The 13,592-nt window shown below is 44.1% G+C and overlaps 1 non-coding gene across 1 annotated transcript; it reads left to right on the forward strand.

Moving 5' to 3' along the window:
- Window positions 1–7,344: 7,344 nt before the first annotated feature.
- On the forward strand, window positions 7,345–7,451 carry LOC124679898. Its single transcript, XR_006995320.1, has one exon. It is a non-coding gene; the product is annotated as a small nucleolar RNA R71 (small nucleolar RNA).
- The last annotated feature ends 6,141 nt before the right edge of the window (window positions 7,452–13,592 follow it).

Raw genomic sequence — 13,592 nt, forward strand, 5'->3', positions numbered from 1 at the left:
GGCGAGCCCTGCAGAAAGCCACAAGCGCTACTCAAGTCGAAGCAGTGAACCGAGGATTCGTAAACGGTCCTCGAAGTGAGGTGCATCTTCCACCACCACCACCACCACCACCAGCGTTTCCAAACAGCAACCAGCAGAATGTTCTGCAAATTACGGGTCCCAGCAACACAAATGGTGGATACACCCAGTCGAAGGGAGCGCTGCAGATGATCCAGAAGGCGAGGCCAACAAACAGGGCGCAGAAGTTAATAACGAGGCAAGTCAATATGGCAGTACTAGCACCTCCCCCGACAGTCGAATATCTGAATTGGTCGGATCAGCCCATAGGGTTCGACAGGGTAGACCACCCACCACAGGTGCCAAGGCCAGGCCACTCTGCGTTGGTTATTCCTGCACAGATCGCAGGGTATGATATCCCTCGGGTCTTTGTAGATGGTGGAAGCAGTATCAACCTCATTTTCGCTAACACATTGACGAAAATGCATATCTCTCTGAGCAACCTCGCCCCGACAGAAACACGTTTCCACGGGATCACGCCGGAAAAGCCAAATTATCCCTTGGGAAAGATTGCACTCGACGTTCAGTTCGGGTCGGCGGAAAACTTCAGGAAAGAAAAGATCGAGTTCGAAGTGATGGACTGGCCATCGTAGTACCACGCCATTTTGGGAAGACCTGCGTATGCAAGATTCATGGCGGTACCTCATTATGCATACCTACTATGGAGGATACCAGGACCTAAAGGCCCGATAACAATCAGAGGCAGCTTCACGCTGTCAGATAAGTGCGACAGAGACTTCAATAAAATCTCCGAATCATTCGGGATGCAAGCTAAATTTGAGGCAGCTAAATTCACAACAAACCACGATGTACTTCCAGAAGGGGGACGATCCTTGCATGAGCAAGCTTTCGATACCTCCAAAGACTCAAAGGAAGTGCAGGTCCATTCTACGGATGATCGAAGCAATTTAGTAGGGTTTAAGTGTCGTGGTTCTCCTCAGGGATCAAGCTACCTTTGGAACGATTTCTAACATCCTAGTTCACAGATTCTTAGGGTTTGATTTAACAGGAAAGCAAGTGCAGCAAGTAAAATTAACGCAGGCAAATCATCAAACAGTTTTTGGCCTCAACTGACTCACTCAATCCATTACATGAATTTGTTCACCAAAGCAAGAGGAGTAAGAGAGTAAATCCACGGTTTAAAACTCAGGTTCTCAACAGGTTCCCACGCAAACTAGCAAAGATCAGAAGAAGGAGAATTACACTACACTGACGAATTGCTCTGTAGCTGAACTTGTCGAAGCAGAGATCAGGAGGAGGCTCGGTAGCAAGGGGTGTCGATGGAGGAGTTCCCTTCGTCGCCAGATCTCGATCTGGCCGCCATCTCCGTCTTCCCGCCTCTTCTCTGCAGGAGGAGGTGGAGTCGGTCTCGTCCAGGTGGTTCTATCTAGGTGTGGTGATGGCGATCGCCTGAAATGCTGCCCGCTGCTGCGATGGGTGCCATTGCTGAATATTTGCAAGCGGCCCCCCTCTTCTTTGCTTTCCTTCGCCCAGAGAGCCCGAGATGGCTGAGTTCTTGACACGTGTAGATGCCCTCCTTTGCTTTCACAGGCGGCTCCCTCATCTTTGCTTCATTTCGCACAAGGAAGTCCCCAGGCGTTGGATGGTTTTGCACTAAACCCCCGGCTTCTTCTCCAAGACTAGTTGGAGCTTCGAATTTGAATTTGCATTCAATTGTATGGTTTCAGGCTTGAGGTGAAAATGACATGTATGAAGTAGGGAAGTGATGCCTTTGCGCATCAGTCCTGCAAAAGAAAGTGTAAATGGAGTAAACTATGTATTTGGCAATATTTTGTAGAAATATGGTAATGGTATGTATGCAAAAGTGATGTAATGTGAACTTTTAATATTCAAAATTGAGGTAGAAATAGAGGATGATCAAATCCCCCACACTTAGATCTTTGCTTGTCCTCAAGTAAAGCATGTAATTCTAGCAAGGAAGAAACACAATTCAAAACATAGATAACATGATTTGGATAAGGCATTTAATAAAAAGCTTCAAATTATGTAAGTAGTTCAAATCCAGATTTTCTGTGATAGCTAAAGGAGTACACATGAACTTGGTAGAGGACTAACTATGTGAATCAAAACGTGCCAGAACTATTTTTACCAACTGTCCAAAACTGAGCAATGATCAATAAAAAAATTTGTTAGTGAAAAGGTTAGCAAAACTGTACACAGAAATCCCCATTTTGGTTACAAAACTATCAGGTTTTTGCCCTTTTCAAGAATTGCAGCACTTATCAATAATTCCAGGAATCTCCAATATTTACAGAACAATGCACTTCGGCAGGACAAGGTTATCAGGAACTGGTTAGTCTCCATCTCCTAGTCCAAGTGTGCAGTCCTCAACCATCACACTCAGCTAGGCGCAGGAGTGTTAGTAAAATCAGCTTCCACCTCTCAGTCCAAGTGTGCAATCCTCAACCATCACACTCAGCTGAGCACAGGAATAAAGTTAAACAATAAAAGGGTTTTAGGTTAGTCTCCATTTCCACAATCAGACATCCAATCCAGGGATCACATGGGCCCAATTTGGTTTGGAGTTAGTTTGTTTATAACAGGAAAAACAGAACATGGTTCAAACTGGCTGGTGGCATAGATTTCACAAACTAACAATCACAGACCGTAGCTGCTACTTAATGCCATCATTCCAGCAAGCTCAGTGTAGGACAGAGGGTAAATCAGGCTAGGTACAGGGATTGGTTCACACAAAAATCAACACTGAGTTCAGGTGTATTCATTTAACAGGGCACAGAGAAAAAGGGCTGAATTAAAATACATATTCTGAACCAAATATTAATTGCAATATCCAAATCAATTATCAGTATTTTGCAGAGCATTTCAAAATTATTAGAACCAACAGTAGCTTCCCAGGAACAGTGTTGATTTTTGTGTATTTTAATTTGAAATACACAAAATTATTTTAACAAACTAACAAGCTAACAATCACAGACCGTAGCTGATAATTGATTTTTGTGGCAAGCTTTTCCATAGACAAGTCTAAAAGGGGACATGCCTATGGGTGTTTTGAATGCAGTTCTGTAGGCCCATAATGCATCAGGTAACTTGCTTGCCCAATCACTTCTGGTTTTTGCGACCACCTTGTCAAGGATTGACTTGATTTCACGGTTAGACAGTTCTACCTGTCCATTAGCTTGTGGATGATAAGGTGTGGTCACTGTGATTGTGCACACCATACTTCTTAAACAGGTTCTGTAATTGTTGATTGTTAAAGTGTGAGCCACCATCACTAATGACCACTCTAGGGATACCAAACCTTGGGAAAATGGTATGTCTGAACCTTAGAATCTGCATGAACAGTGGGTATTGCCTCCACCCATTTGGAGACATAATCTACAGCAACAAGAATGTGCTTATACCCTTTTGAGGAAGGAAGAGGTCCAATGAAGTCAATGCCCCAAACATCAAACAATTCCACCTCTAGGATGCCTTGTTGAGGCATCTCATGCCTCCTTGTCATCTTTCCAGTTTTCTGACAGGGATCAGAGGATTTAACATAGTGGAAAACATCTTTGAACATAGTTGGCCAGAACAGCCCCGCTTGCAATATCTTTGCTTGAGTTTTTGAGGAGGCTGCATGTCCACCCACTGGTCCAGTGGGGCAATGATAGATCACATTATTTATTTCCTCATCAGGAACGCATCTTCTGACAATACCATCTTGGCAGTGCTTGAAAAGCAAAGGTTCATCCCAGTAATAATTCTTGGTATCATGCAGAAATTTCTTTTTCTGTGAAAAATTCAGATCAGCAGGTATAATCTTGCATACCAGGTAATTCACTATATCTGCATACCAAGGTGAGCAACCTTGAACTGCACAGCTCTGCCACAAATTTTCTCCTGGTAAAGTTTCCATGATGGGGACATCACTTGATTCCTCCACTTGTATTCTTGAAAGGTGATCTGCTACAACATTTTCTGCGCCCTTTTTGTCCTTGATTTCGATGTCAAACTCTTGCAACAACAAAATCCATCTGATCAGCCTTGGCTTTGCTTCTTTCTTTGTCAATAAATATCTTATAGCTGCATGATCAGTGTAGACTATGCATTGATTTCCGACAAGATATGATCTGAACTTGTCAAAAGCATACAGAATTGCTAACAACTCTTTCTCTATGGTAGTGTAGTTGGATTGTGCATCATCTAAGGTTCTGCTTGCATAGCTGACAACTGACAATACTTTATCCTTCCTCTGACCCAGCACAGCTCCCACTGCAAAGTCACTAGCGTCACACATCAACTCAAATGGCAATTCCCAGTTAGGAGGCTGAACAACAGGTGCAGTGACCAAGGCTTCCTTCAACTGAATAAAGGCATTCAAACAGTCTTGATCAAATATGAATGGTACATCTTGGTTAAGTAACTGAGTAAGTGGTCTTGCCACTTTTGAAAAATCTTTGATGAACCTTCTGTAAAAACCGGCATGGCCAAGGAAGCTCCTCACTCCCTTCACATTAGAAGGTGGTGGCAACTTGGCAATTGCTTGAACTTTTGCTTGATCAACTTCAATTCCTTGCAAAGAAACTTTGTGTCCGAGAACAATTCCTTCCTCAACCATAAAGTGGCATTTCTCCCAATTGAGCACTAGATTATGCTTATTGCACAGCTGGAGAATAGTTTCAAGATTTTTTAAACAGTCTTCAAAGTTTTCCCCATGGACTGTGAAATCATCCATGAAAACCTCCATTATCTTCTCAATATGCTTGGAAAATATTGACATAACACACCTCTGAAAGGTACCAGGGGCATTGCACAAGCCAAAAGGCAACCTCCTATATGCAAAGGTTCCATAAGGACATGTGAAAGTTGTTTTATCTTGGTCATTTGGATGGATTGGTATCTGCAGAAATCCAGAGTAACCATCCATATAACAGTAATACCTATGCCCTGCCAACCTTTCTAACATCTGGTCAATGAATGGTAATGGGAAATGATCTTTTCTGGTTGCCTTTGTTCAGTTTCCGAAAATCAGTACACATTCTCCACCCATTTGCTAATCTAGTCGAAATTTGTTCTCCTCTTTAAGTCTCAACCACAGTCAATCCACTTTTCTTGGGCACCACATGTATTGGGCTCACCCATTCACTATCTGAGATTGGGTAAATGATTTCTGCCTTGAGCAATTTAAGGATCTCTTTCTTGACAACTTCCTGGAGTGTGGGATTCAGTCTCCTTTGATGCTCTCTGGTTGGCTTTGCTCCCTCTTCAAGGAATATTCTGTGATTGCATAACTCTGGACTAATACCTTTCATATCAGCAATGGAATATCCAATTACTTCTCTGTACTTCCTCAGTAACTGCACTACTGCTTCAGTTTCCAGTTTAGAAAGCTTGGAACTGACAATGACAGGGAATTGCTTATCTATCCCGAGGTATTCATATTTTAGATGAGAAGGCAATGGTTTGAGTTCAACTTCTGGTCCACTTGCCGTGGTCAGTTTATCAAGATACTTCCTATCATCTGCTATCTGATATACTGCAAAGTGACACTCATCAGAGAATTCTTCTTTGGATTCCATTACTTTATGGTCTTCTATTTCTGCTGGATGTACCTCATTGACACAAGAAGTGATAGAATCAATGCGCATACATTCCTGGGTGGAATGAGGAAGATGAGTTGCATGTTTCATGTCAAAAATCACTTCCTGCTCACCAAGTTACAATGTTAACTTTGCACCTTGTACATCAATCAAAGCACCAGCAGTAGCCAAGAATGGTCTTCCCAAGATAACAGCCTCACTTTTGTCATTCATATCCAGAATTATGAAATCCACATGATAGGCAAAATTTTCCACCAACACAGGCACATCCATGAGGATTCCTTCTGGTTTCCTTAAGGATCGGTCAGCTAATTGCAGAGTAATTGCTGTGCTTTGTAATTCTCCCATCTGCAATTCTTTGCTCACCAATGAAGGTAAAACACTGACACTAGACCCTAAATCACACAGAGCAACAAATGATTTGCTTCCTATCTTGCAAGGCACACAGAAACTTCCAGGATCATCCAATTTAGTAGGCAAAGAATTCTGAATAATGGCACTACACTCTTTTGATAATGCAATAATTTCTGGCTCTTCAATATTCCTCTTCTTAGATAACATCTCCTTGAAGAACTTTGCATACATAGGAATATGCATCACTGCCTCAAGAATGGGTATTGTGACCTACACCTCCTTCATGACTTCAAGAAATTTAGCATACTGCTTATCATCTTTGTTTCTCTCTAGCCTTTCTGGAAATGGAATCCTTAAAGGCTGGGAGACTTGCACTTTATCTGGTTGTACATCATTTACTGTTGTTTCTCCTTCATTCTTTTCAACATCACTTTCTTCTCTTTGTTCATTTGGAGCTTGCTTTTTAAGGTTCCTCACATGAGGTGGCACATATGCTGATGGAGTTGGAAGGATGGGAGAGGTGCTTGTGCCAGCTCTAGTTGTAACTGCACAAGTTGTTATAGCACCACATTGAGCCTTTGGGTTATGTTCAGGCTGAGCTGGTAGTTTAGCATCGTCTCTATTCTGACAAACTCTGCTAAGCACTGCCTCAAATTTATTGTCCATGTTTCTCATTGAATCCTTAAGACTTGTAACTTCTGAATTCATTTTAGCCAGCAACTCAGTTAGCATTGCTGTTGTATCTTCTAAGCGAGAAGTTGCTGAACTGGGTGCTTCAGGTTGCTTCTGAGCATGTGACAGAGAAGGATGAGCATATGCAGACTGAGGATGGAAACTCGCCTTTGAGCCAGTGCTAGACTGCCCTCCTGGATGAATGTAAGACCCAGGTGGCTGCTTATAAGACAGATTGGGGTGATGCTTCCAAGATGGGTTATAGGACTGAGAAAATGGTCCTTGTCCTTGAGCATAACTCACTTCTGAAACAGAGGGTCCAACTGCTGAATAATAAGTACACTCACCATTTGTATGCCCTTGTACACCACAAACATCACACATAGCTTGAGCAAATTGAACAGAGGCCACTGAAGTTGCAGACCTTTCAGAAAGTATACTTGCCATCTGTTTGTTCAGGATCTCTACTTGAGCTGCCACTAAATCTGCTGAAGAAATGGCATGAATACCAGGTGCATGAGGAACCACTGCCCTGTCACTTGACCACTGAAAATGATGGGACGCCATACTCTCAATAAGTGCAAAAGCTTCTTCCAAGGTCTTGTTCATAATCCCTCCTCCAGCAGCTGAATCAACATAAGCTCTGGTCTGATGGGTCAATCCTTTATAGAATGTTTGGAGCACTAACCACCTTTCCAAGCCATGGTGAGGACACATCCTTATCAGAGTATTATATCTCTGCCATGCATCATAGAGACTCTCACCTTCAAACTGAGCAAATCTGGTGATCTTGTCTCTGTATTCTGCTGCTTTAGTAAGTGGAAAGTACCTTTCCAGAAACGCCTGCAGAAGATGATCCCAAGTATCTGTCAGGGTGGGTGGTAAGGAATGTAACCAAATCCTTGCACCATCTCTCAGAGAGAATGGAAAGAGAGATAACTTGATGACATCAGGTGATACTCCATTCTGCTTTGAGGTGTTGCAATACTCCAAGAATGTAATGATGTGTTCATGAGGATCTTCAATTGCTGAACCACCAAACTGACGGTGCTGTACCATATTTATCAGAGCAGGCTTGAGTTCAAAATTATTAGCCTGAATCACTGGTGCCACAATTCCTGATGAGATGACTTGCCCCTTTGGAATCCACAGATCCCTCAACAAAACTCTCTGATCTCCCATCTTCTCAATAGGATCAACTGGTATCTGCTTGAGTTCTCTTCTTCTTCTAAACAGTGTCCTCTCAATCTCAGGATCAAACTGAAACAACTCACTAGCCTCAGTTTCCTTCTCGTTCATCAACAATTCCTACACAACAAAGCTTAGACATCCACGATGGCAAGATCTCGTTATGGGTTAGAGGAAAACAAACAGATCCAAAGTAAAATAACAACTCAACGAAAAATTAAAAAGGTTAAGACTAGATCTGCTATACTTTCGCCCCAAAACAGAAGTTGATCCCCGGCAACGGCGCCAAAATTGATCGAAGCAATTTAGTAGGGTTTAAGTGTCGTGGTTCTCCTCAGGGATCAAGCTACCTTTGGAACGATTTCTAACATCCTAGTTCACAGATTCTTAGGGTTTGATTTAACAGGAAAGCAAGTGCAGCAAGTAAAATTAACGCAGACAAATCATCAAACAGGTTTTGGCCTCAACTGACTCACTCAATCCATTACATGAATTTGTTCACCAAAGCAAGAGGAGTAAGAGAGTAAATCCACAGTTTAAAACTCAGGTTCTCAACAGGTTCCCACGCAAACTAGCAAAGATCAGAAGAAGGAGAATTACACTACACTGACGAATTGCTCTGTAGCTGAACTTGTCGAAGCAGAGATCAGGAGGAGGCTCGGCAGCAAGGGGTGTCGATGGAGGAGTTCCCTTCGTCGCCAGATCTCGATCTGGCCGCCATCTCCGTCTTCCCGCCTCTTCTCTGCAGGAGGAGGTGGAGTCGGTATCGTCCAGGTGGTTCTGTCTAGGTGTGGTGATGACGATCGCCTGAAATGCTGCCCGCTGCTGCGATGGGTGCCATTGCTGAATATTTGCAAGCGGCCCCCCTCTTCTTTGCTTTCCTTCACCCAGAGAGCCCGAGATGGCTGAGTTCTTGACACGTGTAGATGCCCTCCTTTGCTTTCACAGGCGGCTCCCTCATCTTTGCTTCATTTCGCACAAGGAAGTCCCCAGGCGTTGGATGGTTTTGCACTAAACCCCCGGCTTCTTCTCCAAGACTAGTTGGAGGTTCGAATTTGAATTTGCATTCAATTGTATGGTTTCAGGCTTGAGGTGAAAATGACATGTATGAAGTAGCGAAGTGATGCCTTTGCGCATCAGTCCTGCAAAAGAAAGTGCAAATGGAGTAAACTATGTATTTGGCAATATTTTGTAGAAATATGGTAATGGTATGTATGCAAAAGTGATGTAATGTGAACTTTTAATATTCAAAATTGAGGTAGAAATAGAGGATGATCAACGGACCCGAAGAAAACGACCTTTATCGCAGCTAACCTGGGCAGCGCATAGGAAAGCGCGCTCGTCAAGTTCCTCCGTGAGAGCTGGGAAATCTTCGCATGGTATCCAGCTGATATGCCAGGAGTACCCAGGGAACTTGCCGAGCATGCACTTAATCTAGACCCCAGAGCTAGACCAATTCGACAACCTCTACGGCGTTTCTCCGAGCCAAACCGCAAGGCTATGCTCTCAGAGATTCATCGTTTACAAGAAGCTGGTTTCATCAAAGAAGTAAAAGAAGCGACATGGGTGGCCAATCCAGTCTTGGTCCCGAAGAAACATACGGAAATCCTTCGCATGTGCGTCGATTTCACGTGCCTTAATAAACATTGCCCAAAGGATCACTTTCCCTTGCCTCGAATCGACCAAATTATCGACTCAACGGCAGGTTGCGAACGTCTTTCCTTCTTGGACGCGTATTCTGGTTATAATCAAATCAGGCTCAAAGTTGAAGACGAAGTAAATACAGCGTTCATCACGCCATATGGAGTTTTCTGCTACCAGACGATGCCGTTTGGTCTGAAAAACGCGGGTGCTACGTACCAGCGCATGATGCAGAAGTGTCTAGCAACACAGATAGGCAAAAACGTACAAGTGTACATTGATGATGTGGTTATCACCACAAAGAGCGAATCGTCCCTACTCGACGATCTGCGAGAAATGTTCGACAACCTCAACAGGTTCCGTATCAAACTTAACCCGACAAAATGCTCTTTTGGTGTTCCTGCAGGAGAACTTCTGGGATACCTGGTATCAGCAAGAGGCATAGAAGCAAACCCCGAGAAAATCGAGGCTATCCTGACAATGAAAAAGCCAACAAAGCTAAAAGAAGTCCAGCAACTAGCAGGTCGGGTAGCAGCCCTGAGTCGATTCGCCGCCAGGTTAGGAGAAAGAGCTCTACCATTCTATGCTCTAATGAAAAAAGGGGAAAACTTCGAGTAAAATGAAGAGGCTAACAAGGCTTTCGAGCATATGAAGCGCGTAATATCGACGCCCCCAATCCTGGTGGCGCCTCGAGAAAGAGAACCTTTACTGCTATACATCGCAGCAACACCACAGGTGGTCAGCACTGTGCTGGTCGTAGAACGAGACGAAGAAGGAAAAATTCACGGTGTGCAACGACCCGTGTATTTCCTAAGTGAAGTACTCTCTCCATCCAAGCAGCGCTACCCGCATTATCAGAAGCTAGCATATGGAGTCTTCATGACAGCTAGAAAACCGCGACACTACTTTTCGGCTCACCCGATCGTAGTAGTCAATGAGGCTCCCCTCTCGAATATATTGAATAATCCTGAAGCTACAGGACGTGTCTCCCTTTGGGGCATAGAGCTTTCCCCTCGGGACATCACATATGAAAAAAGAAAAGCGATCAAGTCGCAGATTTTGCCAGAATTCATAGCAGAATGGATGGAGATGCAAACCACAGGACCCCCAGACTTGTCAAGTACATGGATGGTGTATTTTGTTGGGTCCAAGAGAACAGAAGGAGCAGGAGCCGGAGTAATACTCACATCTCCCCAAGGCGATAGAATGAAATATGTCTTGAGAATGACCTTCCTCAACGCCTCCAATAACGAAGCTGAGTATGAAGCCCTTTTGCATGGCATGAGGATGGCCAAAGCTTGCGGGGCAACTCGCCTCAGAATATTTGGCGACTCGCAGCTCGTCGCACAGCAAGTAATGAATAAGTGTGACACTGTAAATGACAACATGATCGCATACCGCGATGCGTATAATGATCTCGAAGGAACCTTCGATGGGTGCGAAGTAAACCATGTGAGCAGATGAAGCAACGAAGAAGCCGACGCTCTTGCTAATATCGGGTCCAAATGTTTGCCAGTACCACCAGGTGTTTTCTGGGAGGAAATCAGTGAGCAGTCAATAAAACCTAAAAAGAAAAAATCATCACAGAAGCAGAAGGGTGAGAAGCCGCAGGAAGATTCGGGGGCTGCATCGGCCACCGAGGCGATAGATTTAGAAGAGGAGGAGGAACACGAAGTAATGATGATTGAAGCACCATGGATGCAATCATACTTAGTATATCTGGTAAATAAGGAAATCCCAGCAGATCCAGTCGAAGCCCGTCGAGTCATACGACGGTCAAAAGCTTTCACAGTAATCAAGGGTGAACTATACAAACGCAGCATATCGGGTGTCCTCCAACGCTGCGTCACACCCGAAGAAGGGAGAACCATACTTAAGGACATCCATGAGGGCATATGTGGACACCACGCAAGCAGTCGAGCAATCGCAGCTAAAGCCTTTCGGGTAGGATTTTATTGGCTCACAGCGGTCGAAGACACGAAAAACATCGTGCGCACCTGCGACGCCTATCAAAGATTCGCATCCAAACCACACGCTCCAGCAGCTGAGTTAACACCAATTCCTTTGGCATGGCCTTTTGCCCAATGGGGGCTCGATATGGTGGGCAAGTTACATAAGTCATGGCCTGGAGGACATGTTTACCTCCTGGTCGTAGTCGATAGATTTACAAAGTGGATTGAAGCAAAGCCAGTAACTTCGGCAGATGCAACGGCGACACTGAATTTCATCAAGGACATCGTGTTCCGCTTCGGAGTACCAAACAGCATAGTCACGGACAATGGCTCCAATTTCACATCAAGGGAGTTCAAGGACTACTGTGAAGGGCTAGGAATAAAACTTAACTTCGCATCAGTTGCTCACCCTCAAACTAACGGTCAAGTCGAAAAAGCTAATGGACTTATCTGCAACGGCATAAAGAAGAGACTACTTTCGCCACTCGAAAAAGCAAGGCACGCTTGGGTCGATGAATTACCCTCCGTCTTTGTGGAGCTTACGCACAACTCCAAACGCGGCTCAAGAAACACCTTTCTTCCTGGTCCACGGCGCTGAAGCCGTGCTTCTAGTCGAACTAGAACATGATTCCCCTCGAGTCATAGAATATGAAGAAGAAGCTTCACAAAAAGCTCTTGAAGATGATGTAGATGCAGCCGACGAAGCAAGAGACGTTGTACTCTCCCGAGTAAATGCATACCAGCAGAACTTGAAAAATTATCATAGTCAAAGACTCCATCCCCGCTCTTTTGCGGCCGGAGATCTGGTTCTTCGCCTCAAGTAGGATGGACACGAGAAACTGGAATCGCCATGGACAGGACCATACATCGTAACGGAAGTTATACCTGGCGGTGCATATCGTTTGAAGGACAAGCAGACAGGAAAAGATGAGGGGAACCCGTGGAACGTCGCACAGCTGCGGCGGTTCTACGCGTAAATCGTCGGCTGGCATCTCCTAGCAAGGCCATATGAGCTTGCTATGTAAAAGCGGGCAAGTTTTCAGACGCACTCTTTTCCTGCCAGGGTACCAAGTGGGATTGGTAGGTTTTTAATGAGGCGGGCTTGCTCAGCTAAACATGTATTATGGTCTATAAATAATACAATGGTGAGGACATATTTTCTTCGCATCCGATAAATAATGCACGGGGGCTCCCCCGATAAATACTCGCCTTGGCTTGAAAACGCTGAATAAATAGCGGAATAAGCCTCTCGAACAAAAATAATATATGGGCCAATCGAATCGCAACTGTTAATTCAATACGTGCACCCGATACTCGGGAGGCTCTGTCCAACGAAGAAAGAAGTACAATAAGCACAATAATAATATAAACCCCAACACTCGGGGGCTGCGATAATACAAGGCAACAACAGTTGCTGCAATAATAAAAGCTTCGAGTCTACAGAGGCTGAAAAAATAGCCAAGAATGAAACTTCGTGTTCGTCCATAATAATTACAGAGGTGGCGTAATCCCACAAAATACAGCAATGATTAGATCCAATCATCTAAGAGCAATTCTAATAGTGCAGCCGGGTGCTGGCTATAAGGCCAGCTATAGTCAGCTTATAGCTAACTTGTATAATAGTTGGCTTTAAGGATTGATAACTTTATGTGTAAAAGGCCCACCACACATACTCACAAAGTGCCTAGGAGCACGTGCAAGAGCTGGCTCTTGCATGAGAGCCCATCTCTCTTCTCTCTCCACTTCTCTCTCATCCACCTAAGCAAAACAACACTATTTTAATTCTTATAGCCTGCTGAGTCAGCCTTATTATACTTGCTCTAACTTAGTCTTATCCAAAAGTTCATTGGGAACTTGTGCCATGGCATCATAATGAAACTCAGAGAAAAAGTTCGCATCCCTTTCCAGAAGCCTGTCGATCATTCGTTCGGCAGGTTCGGAAATAACATCATAATGGCTCGTCAAATAATACTTCTTGTCAGAGAAACCCCTGGCAATCAGGTGGAAGTCGATTTTCCTGTGGTGATAACGCACCCAAGCCAATGCAAGCTTCGCACCTCCAACCAACTGAGCCCTCACAAAGTGATGAATATTTTCGGTGCGCTTAAATAATACCTTCAGCTCATCAAAACTTTCGGGTTGTTTATTCTGTGGAAACATTGCA

The sequence above is a fragment of the Lolium rigidum genome, chromosome 7 (assembly GCF_022539505.1).
Source record: "Lolium rigidum isolate FL_2022 chromosome 7, APGP_CSIRO_Lrig_0.1, whole genome shotgun sequence".
Lineage (NCBI taxonomy): Eukaryota > Viridiplantae > Streptophyta > Magnoliopsida > Poales > Poaceae > Lolium > Lolium rigidum.